We start from the raw sequence: 12972 nt of genomic DNA on the forward strand, positions 1-12972 counted from the left end.
TGGGCCTTATGTGTAGTTTACTACGTATACCTCAATTTCCATACATGTATTTCTATTTCTTTTTCTTGATCCCAAATAAATCTGAGATCTGACCGACACATTTTCTCCAAAAATTTCCTAGAACTGTATTGGTTAATTGGAATGCTTCATGTACGTCCTAATTAAATCTGTATTTCAGTTTTACTGTCACATATCAGGGGTAGATGTGGACTTGTTTAGTAACGACAAAAATGCATCAAATCTAGGCTAAATATGGACAGGCTCAGAGCGGTACTGGTATATGGTCTTTGATATGATACCGCCGGTGTCAGCCGGCTGCGAAATTGGCGATGTAGGCCTAGTCATCGAGTGTGGGAATTTGTGTCTAACAAGCTTGAAGTTTAAACTTGGGCCTGGGTGTACTGACTTTTGGACATCGCTATTTCATCTTCATATGAATCAATAAAATTCTCTGCATTAAAAAAATAATTGAATTTAACTTTAATAAAGGAACTATTAAATCAGAATGATAATTGATATCAGTAGATATTGCCATGGAATGATTTTAACCAAACTTTTTCTTTTTTACTTCAGGCCCCAGGATAAGTCTAGATGTAGATTTCTAAAAAAAATTCTAGATCCGTCTAGTTGACTTTTTTTTCTAAGTAGAATGAAGTTAACTTAAAATTTTCTTTTTTGGATATATTTATATACATATCACTTATAGATACATATTTACACTTACCTTCTTCTCTTAGTGTGTTTAATGCTTTATCATATATACTTATATGTCTTTTGCACATTATCAGTTGTTCCCCATTCTTTTCCTTTTTTCCCCACTCATATGCACCAGTTTATTATGCCTTTCTTTGTAACCTGATTGACCCACCTCTCACTAAATCTCGTTATTCATCTCTTCCTCATACCCTCTATCACTGTTTTGTTCCAGATCCTGTTTGATGTTGCCTGCCTCATTATCTTAATCCCTCTTGGCTTGAGGTCTTTTACTGGCCTTACTTACACTAACTTCCCTTTGTGTCTGCCTACTCCTTTTCTTTCATCCCCTTCACTAACCTGATTGGTCTTCTCTACTCACTAATGCCCCTTTTGTCTCCTTGTTTCTAGTGTTGCCGTTGCATGTCTGTGGTCTATATTATGGTTGTTCCACTTTATATGTTTGTCATTTTGCCTCCGACGAAGATTCTGCTTAAGCATCGAAAGCTTAGGCCCCTTTTGACTTTCTAATTTATGAATTTTCTAATCTTGGGCCAACATACCATGTGTGTGCAACTTTTATCATAGGAAGGGTTGAGAAAGATTTTTAGTGCTCCATTTTGAATGAAAATAAGCAGAGAGGGGCTGATCCTATTGATTTATATTTTATTGTTCTCTTCACTTAATCGTATTAGAGGTGAAATGCAAAAGGTCTGTTTAACTTGCGAGCAAGCTAACATTTTTCTAAAAACCAAAATCAAACTTTAAGAACTAGACATAGAGATTTGCAAAAAAAAATGCAACAATTGTCTTGCACATATGGAGAGCCAAATTACCATACAAATGATAATTATCCGACATCTGTCAAAGCTGGCTTGGTGTATATGTACTGAAGATTGACAAATGGCCTAGCTATAGTCAGCCCCAGCAAAGACCAAATCCTGATTGAGCTGCAGCCACATGTGCTTGAATCATTTACTGACTCTATTAGCAATGAATGGACAGTGGAAACAGAGCCAGGTATGCATCTTTCAGTGGAACATTATACAGAGAGAAGGAAGTTTTGGGTCCAGGCCAGCTTTTTTTCTAGTTTGGAATAGTCATAGGCTTAGGATATGACAAGCTGGAGATTTTACAAATATTGTTTAAAGGACAAGTCCACCCCAACAAAAAGTTTATTTAAAATAAAAAGAGAAAGATCCAACAAGCACAACACTGAAAATTTCATCAAAATCGGATGTAAAATATGAAAGTTATGATATTGTAAGCTTCGCTAAATTTGACAAAACAGTTATATGCACATCCTGGTCTGTATGCAAATGAGGAGACTGATGACGTCATCCACTCACTATTTCTTTTGTATTTTATTACATAAAATATAAAATATTCTAATTTTCTCATTGTCAAGTGAAACAACAAGTAATTCCTCCCTGAACATATGGAATGGGCATTGTTTAAAACTATATGCTTCAGTCAAGTTGGCCCTTATTGATAAATATGTAAAAAATGAAATATTGTATAATACAAACAATAAAAAACAAAAGAAATAGTGAGTTTTTTATAGACATAATAAACTGATCCATTTGCATGTTACTGAGTTGTGCATATCACTGTTTTGTGAAAAATAAGCATAACTTAAAAATGCCATAACTTTCTTATTTTACATCCGATTTTGATAAAATTTTCAGCGTTATGCTAGTTTGATTTTTCTCTAATTATTCAAATCTACATTTTTCTGGGGTTGACTTGACCTTTAAAGATAGAATTTGTTTATCTCCTTAAAAATTAAAAACTCTAGAATTGGGTATTTTTTATTGTAGATCCAATGGGATCAAGTTCTTTGCAGTCCCAGCCCAGTTAGAAGTACAAAATCAACTACCATTTGCACATCACTATGATTTAAAATCTAATAATTGAAAACTTGCAAGGGTATGCTTGTTTTAGAAAAAAAAGTCCCCCCCCCCCCAATTTATCCTGAATCATTTAATCCCAGAGTGTAGTTCTATTTATTCGAATTCAGATTCACCAGTATTTCCATTCTCACCAATGCATACTAATTGTCAATATTTCATATCTATCATTGTATGTTCATCAGATGTAAATATAATCACTTTTAAACTAGACAGATATAAAAAGGACAAAATATTGAAATTAATCTTCTGATATACATATTTGAATGAATTTGCACACTTAATCATCAAACATTCTATAAAAGTAATGATCTATATTTCTGATAATGATGATGTATGAATCTATAGACAGTGATCTATTATTTTTATCTGGCTGAAGGACAAAAAAGATTGTTCTTTGCTATCAATATTGCACAGAGAGAAGTAAAAAGATCAAAACTTCTTAATAAACTGGACTAGATTACATCAGCAGCTCATTTTATTCTTAAATTCTCTTTTTGTTTACTATGCAGGTTTTGCAAGTTATTAGCACAAATCCATCAATTAATTTTCATTGATTAAAATTAATCTCAGCAAAAAAATAATTGTCATTATGAAAATGAAATAAAAATAAATGATTTAGCATGTTTAGTAACATCTTAGTTTTATAATTATATCGTGTTTTTTTTTGCTGAACGTTATAAACATGTTACCATACATAATTTCTTTTTAAAGAAATGTTTTCATGTTGTTTATCTAATGAGAGAGATTGCCGCCCATTCCGATATTTCAATTTTGATTAAAAAAAAAAAAAATGGAAAAGGGATGGGGAAAAGACAGGGAGAATAAAAGAAAACATATTTTAAAAAAATATTTGGGCCTAGATTGACCCCGGAGAAGTTAAAATGACATCCGTTTTTGGGTTGTCTTGCAGTTGCACGGCAAGAAATTATACCCCCATAATAAAAAAATAACTTGGCACCATCCCATATAAAATGCATCAGACTCAGAGTGCACTCGAATGGCCCCCCAAAAATGTTTAAAGGTGATATGTCAGTGTCAGTGTGGCTTGCCGTAAACGCATTTTCTCTCAATGCAAACGGTGGCGGGCGGTGTGCAAAGCAGCAAAGACCATGCCTAGGGCTTACTGCGGCAGCCCGAATTCTTTGTATCGTCCAAATGGGCTTTGTGAAACAGCTGAGCGATATCTCGTTCTTATATTAACTTATATAGAATGGTTCTACGAAAGACCCTTTCATGCAACAGGCCCCTGGCTAACCCAGCATGCATGCGCATGCCCAGGGAGCTCCGGCCCGCTGCGCGGGCCGGAGCTCCCTGCCTGGGTTAGCCCCTGGCCAGAGTTAAGATTATTTGCCGCAGTCCCAAACATAGAATTTAATGTTGCTTAAATAATAAAGTTAAGAATAGTGAAAGAAACGTGTTAAGAGGATAATTTAATCACATTATCAAACATATTACGGTACCGTATAAACTATAATCTGCTAACGAGTAATTGTAGTTTAGCCTAGCCTAGGGAACTTACGATATAGGCCTACACATAGTTGCAATTGCGTTGTTTTCACAATTTCAGTCACCTCCGCCGGCTCAAGTGTCAAGAATGCTCAGACGCGTACCGTATACCCGGTACCTTGCCCGGTACCTTTGCCCGGTACTCAGTCTCAAGTACGGTACCGGTACGTACGTACGTACGGTAGGCACTTATGAGGCGAGTTTCAGCGGTGGCGCGGAAAAAAATTTGCAACTTACGTCAGGGCTCGGGATGAATATTCATTAGATCGTGGCCATGCGTGATTGGTACTGGGGGGGGGGGGGGGGGTGTGTATGCAGGGGCGGATCCAGCCTTCGCCTATCGGTGGGGGGGGGGCTGATTTTTTTATCAGCCATATTTTCTCAGATCGGCCGCTCGAAGATGATTTTTGGTTTTCTTTGAAAGGGTAGTCCTAATATAGTCACTTCTTAGCTTTATTCTTAATGATTATAAATATCATAATCCTCATTTATATAATGCGAGCGCGAAATCTTATGTATTTTTTCCTAAAATTTTTAACATTCTGGGCAATGCATTGTTTGTTATCCTGAAAAAGATGTGCATATGAAAATGAATAATTACTACGAACGTGAGCGCGAGAAGAAATGAACTGATGGAAAAGGTATATGTTAAAGACTGCTTGCAGCTAGCCATGCATGAAGACGTTACATATTCTAAAAATCAAATAATGCGAGCGCAAAGCGAGAGCTGAAATTTTTTGACATCTTTACCTAAGGAATGTAAATATTAAGCGCTAATTGTAACTTAAACAGAATATAGGTAAATAACTAAGCAAATGATGCGAGCGCGAAGCGCGAGCGGAATATTTTGAGGTTAAGATCTACTAAACGAGACTCTTTATTCAAGTTTTGTAAATCATGAAAAGGATGAGTATAAGTGGGGATCTTCCTTTCACTAATAATGCGAGTGCAGAGTGCGAGCAGAACAATTTTTTGAACTGATCGAAAACTACCTGTTAAGGACTGCTTGCACTTAGCCAGCTCACTTAGACGTTACATATTTCAACAATCAAATAATGCGAGCGTGAAAATTTTGACATTTCTACATAAATAACTTAAAATTTTGATCAATTATTTAAGACAGCTGCTATAGTGTTTTATGAAGATGATTCGATATTTTAGCCCAAAACTTTGCTAAAACCCGTTGCTAGTACCGGGAGTGTATAATTACGCAACCAGTCGTATATTGAGATTGAGCTACACAACTCGTTCTTTATTTAAAATCGTGCTTAAATTATCCGCTTCTCAGATTGGAATATAAAAATTTTCAGCTCGCGCTTCGCGCTCGCATCATTTCTGTAGCAAAACCCCATACTTTTCATGATTAAATAGATGAATAGAATGTCCCTTTTTCAGGACTAAACGTCAAAAGAACTCCCGCTTCGATTTGCAATAATCTTTTGCTGGATATAATCTTGTTCTTTATTACAAACGTCCATTAAACTGTCATTTTTTTTCAGATCGAAATATCAAAATTTTAAGCTCGCGCTTCGCGCTCGCATCTATTGTTTTTTTAGATACCCATCTTAATCATTGGTACCAAAAATGCATAGAATATCAAGCTTTCTGGTCAGAATATAAAGAAATTTCAGCTCGCCCTCGGCATTCGCATTATCTGTGTAGTGAGATATGTATCCTCCTCATGAGTTACTACAAACAGTCCTAAACAGGCACCTTTTTCCTGTTTTCAGGTCAGTATACTAAAAAATTTCAGCTCGCGCTTCGCGCTCGCATTAATTTGTTGGTGAGATATGTTTTCTATCTCATGAGTCATATAAATATATATATATGCATAAGTGTGTGTTTTTGTGTGAGTTTGTTTGTTTTGTGTGATATCGAGCGCCTTTGGAAAGTTGATTCATGATTTTGCCCCCCCAAATCTTAAAAAAAGGATCGACGCCCCAGTGTATATATATACATATAGTAAAAAAAACTTGTATCTCTATTAATATACAAAAGTATTGGCCTCATCGCAATAAAAGGGTTAGTACACGATATTTTGAAATCGCACATAACATGCATAATTTTTGTTACTTTTGCTTGTTTCTTTCTTTAATAAGTTTTTCAATCTTTCTCTATATATGTTTAGAAAGATTATATGTTTAAATTGATGTATATTTCTGTTATAATGAGATATGTTTAAGTGGACTTCAGGGAATGGTCGTATGCAGCAAGGGGGAAGGAGGGGGGGGGGGGGCACATTCGCGATCTGCTGTTGTGAAAAACAATTTTTTTTTCCTTAACATTTCATGAAAGCTATGAAAAATGTGCAAATGTGAGATGTGCACCAAATTTTCGAGTCTTGAATTATTAACTGCGTGTGGTCATGCAAAATGGCATGACTGGAAATCCTACATTTTTAAAAGAGCATTTGACAGGGTCAGACTTTACCCCTTTTTCAACATTTTCTTTTATGGCGCCGGTGAAGTGCAAAAATATGTGCGCCGCTCGGCAGTGCGCCCCCCTTTCGCCAAAAGCTGGATCCGCCTATGGTGTGTGTGTGTATTTGAGTTTTGTCAGACGTGTATCAATCAGATATGATTATTTATGTCTGGGACCGACCTTTAACGTCACCATCCGAAAGACGAACCTCGAACCTCTGCATCAATTTGTAACTTCCCTACATAGCTTGGATTACAGGCGCACGCCACAACGCCCAGCATTGAAGCTCTGCAATTTTAGAAATTTCTCTGAAACTTTAACCTGTTCAAATTTTCTAAATTTCTTAGATTATGTATTACTCGATTAAGAAGAAAAACGAGCTCAAAATGTGAAAGGGTTGGTGCGAGCTAAAAGAGGAACTTTTCCTTAATTCCTGTATATGCTTATTTTGGAAGAAAAGAAAATTGCGTAATTTCTCTCATATTAAGCGCTTCCTTTTGTTTAAGAAACTTCAGTGATAATCAAAATGTCAAACCAATAGCGCAAAACGAGACAGGAGATGGATGTGCAGCGATATAGAATAAACTTTTATACTTTTGCACATAGCATGGCACGAATTTAATGCCCCCCCCCCCTTTGAGCGGATACTTTGCCAAAAATTACTTGCTGAAAAGCGGAAGAAAATAGCATTTGCTGGGGATTCGGGGAGTAATGGTAATGTTTACCCACTCCGAACAGAAGAGCCCAAATTTTGTGTCAATGCAATATGAAAAAAAAATTTCATACTCTTAATCTTAACACCCATGTAAAGTGGTGTCAAAGTCTAATAGACTGCTTGGTATTATAAGAAGAACTTTTGTACATTTGGATAAGACCTCAATTAAGCCTTATTATTCGCCCAATCTTAGAGTATGGCCAGGCTGCGTGGTCACCGTATAAGCTACCCAGCTTATACGGTGACCAGATGCGGTTAGAGAGTGTCCAACGTAGAGCTACTAAATTGATACAAAGTATTAAAAGGGATGGTCCGGGCTGAAAATATTTATATCTTAATACATAGAGTAGAATTCACTGAGCAAAATGCCGAAAGTTTCATCAAAATCGGATAACAAATAATAAAGTTATTGAAGTTTAAAGTTTAGCAATATTTTTTTCAGCCCGGATCATCCCTTTAAAGCTAGAGAAAAGATATTCACGTCTTGATGTACGTAAGTTTTTTTTTTTGCTAACCGAGTGATAGATGTGTGCATGTGGAATTAACAGTCTCACAGAAGATGTAGTTACTGCTTGTTCAGTGATTGCATTGAAGAATAGACTAGATAAGCATTGGGAGAAGATGATTTTCGATTGTGTGTTTTTCATGGAATTTTTGCTGTCTACGATACCCCTGCCACCCCTCCCTGTCAACATAAATGGCGCATCTAATTTTGTCTGAAGGAGAGCAGCAATAGACATTCTACTTTGATCGATGAACAGGCTTACTCCTTTACAACATCGTTGGAGTAAACTAAACTAACTAAACTATGTATACTTTTTTTTAATTCTGTTTTTATTTAACAAATTGAAATAAATCACAACATTTACAAATGATTATTAGGTGATTGCAAATTACATAAACACAAGTTAGTTACACAAAAAAAGACGAAATAACAACCATAATAATAAAAAAAAAACTATCCACTTATCCTCCCCCACCCCCCAAAAAAGAAATGTGGCAAAGTGATGACTTAATATCAGTGTTATCTAAACAAAGATAGGTGATTTGGTAAATAAAGTAGACAAAACAAAATATACAAGCTATGATTATGAAGTGGTTTCCAAACAACTATTCATGGGATTAAAAAACACAACTGGTAATCCAAGACGACATAATTATGGAGGTTTTTAAACGAACAAGTATATCAAGGAGACTGAGATACAAGTTGCATGAAAAAATGGGATCTGATGTCTACAACCATATAACCAATACAGTGCAGTATTATTTTTTTTTAAAGGGGCACTAAGCCTGTTATACAAAATATACAGTGTTTAATTATCATGTAACCTGCTGACATTTTTGAAAACCAAATTATAAGGTGAATCGCCACTTCTTAAAGTGTGTGGGCAACTTATTTTTTTTCTTAGCTATAAAATATTCCAAGTCCTGTTGTTTTTTAACAAATGTTTTAAAAAGAGCAAAACTTGGAGGATTATTCTTAAATTTACATGTATGAATATAATACGTCAAAAGTAAGAAAAGGTATGAAATGAACTTATCAGTTGAGAGTCCGAACATTTTTTTCAAAATTAGAACCATTTATTTGAACATTATTTTGGGAAATTTTCGTTAAAAGGGATTGCCAAATTTACCCTTTCACATTCGCAAATCAGGTGGACTATTGTTTCCTCACTTTTATCACAGAAACACAATTGGGTGAATCATTAGATTTAATCTTATACAAAAAATCATTTAATGCTATGGCTTTATGAAAAATCTTAAAATAGAATGATCTTAATTTAGTATCAATGGTACAAAAAAAAATTGTGTAGTGTACCTTTTCCCAATCGATAGATACTGGTATTGGTAAACGTTCATCCCAATAAGAGTATCTTTTGTCAGGTGTATGTGATCCCCTAAATAAAATGTATGAATTTCTAGGGACTTTTTTTATAACTCAACAATTTATGTACAATTGTTTCATGAACACCAATAATATCAGGGTCAAAACTCACCAACCATTCTTCCGGGATGCATTTAATTAAAAAATTATATTTCCTTCTGTCTGTTTGGGGGATTCCAAAATCTAACACAAGCTCTTCAAAGACCTAAATTGCGCCGGTGCTAAGAGATGCAGTGTGAAAACGAAACAGGGGTAAGGAAAGTGGGGCTAAGCATTAGCCAATCACAGAAGTCGAATTGCACATTAATCACGCTCTGTATGGTAAAATCATCAATATTCATGAGCTGAGGGATAGTCCACGGATAGGGCATTAACCACGGTTGAGCAGATAGTATGGAGTTAAGAAAGACAGTGTGAATCGAAAAAAAGATAGTATGGGGTTAAGGATAGTCCGGGGTTAAGGATAGTATGGGGTTAATGAAATGCAGTGTGAAAAGCATATAGAAGACCTAAAAGAGGAGGATTAAATAAGTCTGACATCATTAAGACATTTCTCTCCTGCCACATTGGATAATTAAGATACTCATAGTTTAGATTTTGAACGAATTAATTTGTTATACCACAAGAGTTGACAACCACTCAAATCTGAAAATTTGTTACCATAAAATTCGATAGCAGCTTCCTCCCTAAATGAATACCACATGTATTCTCAATGCTTCAGCTAATTGTATATTACCAAGACTGTTTAAAATGCTCTCAGGAGCATGAGATTTCCACAAAATTTGAATATCATGATTATATTTTTTTAGAAAGGCTACTTCAATCTTTTTCCATGGAGCATCAAAATTCTCATCCAATAGGAGTTTTACCCAGACCATTTTTTGAGCACATGCAAAAGAAAAAGGGTCAATCATTCTATGTCCAGCCTGAGTATAATCATTACACATTATCTTACGTTGAACTCTATCCTTGCCTCCATTCCAAATAAATTTAAAAAATAATTTTTTTTTTTTTAAAGGCTTTGGGTAATTTAACAGAAAGAACAGAAAAAATAGATTAACTGTGGCAAAATAAGAGTTTTGACAACACAGATTCTACCAATTAGAGAAAGATTTCTAGTTCGCAAGCAGTTTAAAGTTTGCTCCATTCTTTTTAGTTTCTCTTTATAATTTGACTCATAAATTTGTACAACATTGAGATATAAAACTACCCCTAAACATTTAAATTTTGAAGCCTTCCAAGAAACACTACGGTTTATGTAAGGGAAGTGTTGATCACCCTTCTTAGAACCTATCCACATTGCTTCAGTTTTGCTGAAATTAATTTTGCAACCAGAATTTCCAAATTTCCAAATTTCTGCAAGGTTTCAAAAAGCTCAAAAAAAAAGAATTATCAGAACCATTTAAAAAACATACCGAATCATCAGCAAAAAGAGATATTTTAACATCTTCATTTTCAAGTGGGATACCTCTAATAGCATTGTTTTGTCGGACTGATATTGCCATTATCTCTATCACAAGTAAAAACAAATATGGAGAAATCGGACAACCTTGAAAAATACCTCGTTCCATGCATAGGGACACGTTCAGTTAGAAAACCATTGTTCAAAACATAGGCATGGCGAGATGCATATAAAGTTTTAACTGCCTCAATAAAAAAATTGCTGAAATTAAACTTTTCCAATGTAAGAATTAAACTATGTATACTTTATAACTTATGGCAAGAATATACGGTATATATACAGCCGGGAAGGGTAAAACGGAATAGAAAAAAGGTGTGGGAAACAAAAGGGAATGGCAATTTTTATAGTTTTCCCACGCGGAGCGCGGGAGCAAAATTTTGTATGAAGAGAGAAGAACGTCTCGTCTAGGTTTTTATTCTTGTCGGACCTCCAAAAAGAAGGGAAAAAACAACAAAGCTATACCTTTCTTTCTTTTTCTCCCTTTCCCTTCTTTTTTCTTGGGAGGGGGGGGGGTGACCGCCCCACCGCCCTCCTGACTCCGCGCCTGCCTCCCTCATAGCGCACATGCACACTCAGTAGGGGAAGGCGGGGTAAATTGAGCATAGGGGCAAGTTGAGCCACCACCCCCAGGCCAATAATGAATGAGTCAGACATTGTGGTGGTGACGTGTATTGATGACCCATTACATAACCCTTAACCCCACCACATTGTTTTCAACTTTGAAACAAAAAGTAATTTTTTAGAGGAAAAATTCAAATTTCAGCCAAAAAAGTAAAAAAGGGTTTGAAATAGATAAGTGTGTTTTTACCCGCACACGTCTTAAAATATAATTAAGAAATAAGAACAATATTGTTAGTCCAGGTATTGATTCTCATTCTTGTCGTAGTCTTTTACATGACGGCTGCATAAGAAATGTCGCATTAAGCTCGGACTGGGGTAATTTGAGCCAGCCTACATGGGGCAATTTGAGCCATAGTAATTCTTATGGTAATGTATAATGAAAAAAAAAAAACCTTAAAAAGCCATTGATACAGTGGCGTAACTACGGGGCATGGGGGGCACGTGCCCCCCCCCCCAATCGGCTGACAAAAAAAAAAAAAAAAAAAAACGGGGAAAAGGAGAAAAAGAGGGAGAAAGGAAGAGAAACGTAGTGGGAAAGAAGACATTATTATTCATTACACTGTTATATTATATCATAATTATGTTATGTTATATTACATAAGAAACATTTTTTTTCATAACTTTATGAAACATAACTTGCTCAGGGCCTATGTCTTCATTGTTCCTGCCGTTGGCATTGTCTGTTTACCGAGATATATAATCCTGTTATACTAAAACCTCCCGTTTTCAAGTCAATATACACCAAACTGCCAAATATATTTCCTCGCACTTCGAGTTATTTTGTTTTATGTACAATAGTATGCTTCTTTTTCATGACTACTTAAAGTGATTGCCCCATTTTAAGGTCTTGATTTAAACATTTTCTGTCCTTGCTTACGTTTGCAGTAGTGGATTGCTGAAATATGTCTGCTCTCCATTAATTCCTAGAATCAGTCCTTAAATGTCCCTCTTTCTAATCTGAATATCAAAAATTTTCAGCTCACGCTTCGCGCTCGCATCATTTGGTTAGTGAACTACGTATGGTCTTCGTGAATTTCTACAAAAAAACCTTAAAATGTCCCTTTTCAGGTCTGAATTTCCTAAATTTTCAGCTCGCGCTTCGCGCTCGCAAGATTTGATTAGTGAGATGGGTATGTTAATCATGATTAGAAGTGCTTTATGTGCATGTTTAGATGTAATTCTAACATAATCAGTAAGCGCTTATTGGCACTCGCATTAGATGACTATGGTGAGATGTGTATACTCTCAATGGATTCCTAAAATATAGTCCTTAAAATCTTCTTGTTTGGGGGTCAATATTTACAAAAATTTCAGCTCGCGCTTCGCACTCGCATTAGCGAGACAGGTACGTATCATGATTACAAAAGATTGATTATAATGTCCCTTTTTAGGTCTGAATATCAAAAATTTTAAGCTCGCGCTTCCCGCTCGCATTATTTGACCAGTGAGAGACATATCCGTTTAATGGCACTGTCCTTAAAATGTCTCTATCAGGTATACCTGGCAACTGGGCGCGCTTCGCGCGCTCACTTATAGTGACTCTAAATTTTTGCTGGTGCCCCCCAATGCCGTGACCCACGGTACGCCACTGCATTGATATGCAGGCAGAAAGGAGCAAATTCACATGACAGTTCTTTTACTTTTAGAGGATGTTAGTATTCATAGAGAATTAGCAAGTTAAAAGACTTTAAATAAAAAATTTACATGCTGGTTCTTCCTGCATACAATTTGTACATAGTTTTTGGGGCTCAACTTA

At 35.7% G+C, this 12972-nt stretch overlaps 1 protein-coding gene across 1 annotated transcript in view; it reads right to left on the minus strand.

The window, feature by feature from the left end:
* Positions 1-4364, minus strand: part of LOC129266102 (activating signal cointegrator 1 complex subunit 2-like) — a 48415-nt gene extending 44051 nt beyond the window's left edge. The window contains exon 1 of the mRNA XM_054903948.2: positions 4126-4364. The gene's annotated coding sequence lies outside the window, so the exon portion shown is untranslated. The remainder of the gene's footprint in view (positions 1-4125) is intronic.
* Positions 4365-12972: the final 8608 nt, after the last annotated feature.

The sequence above is a fragment of the Lytechinus pictus genome, chromosome 8 (assembly GCF_037042905.1).
Source record: "Lytechinus pictus isolate F3 Inbred chromosome 8, Lp3.0, whole genome shotgun sequence".
Taxonomy (NCBI): Eukaryota; Metazoa; Echinodermata; class Echinoidea; order Temnopleuroida; family Toxopneustidae; genus Lytechinus; species Lytechinus pictus.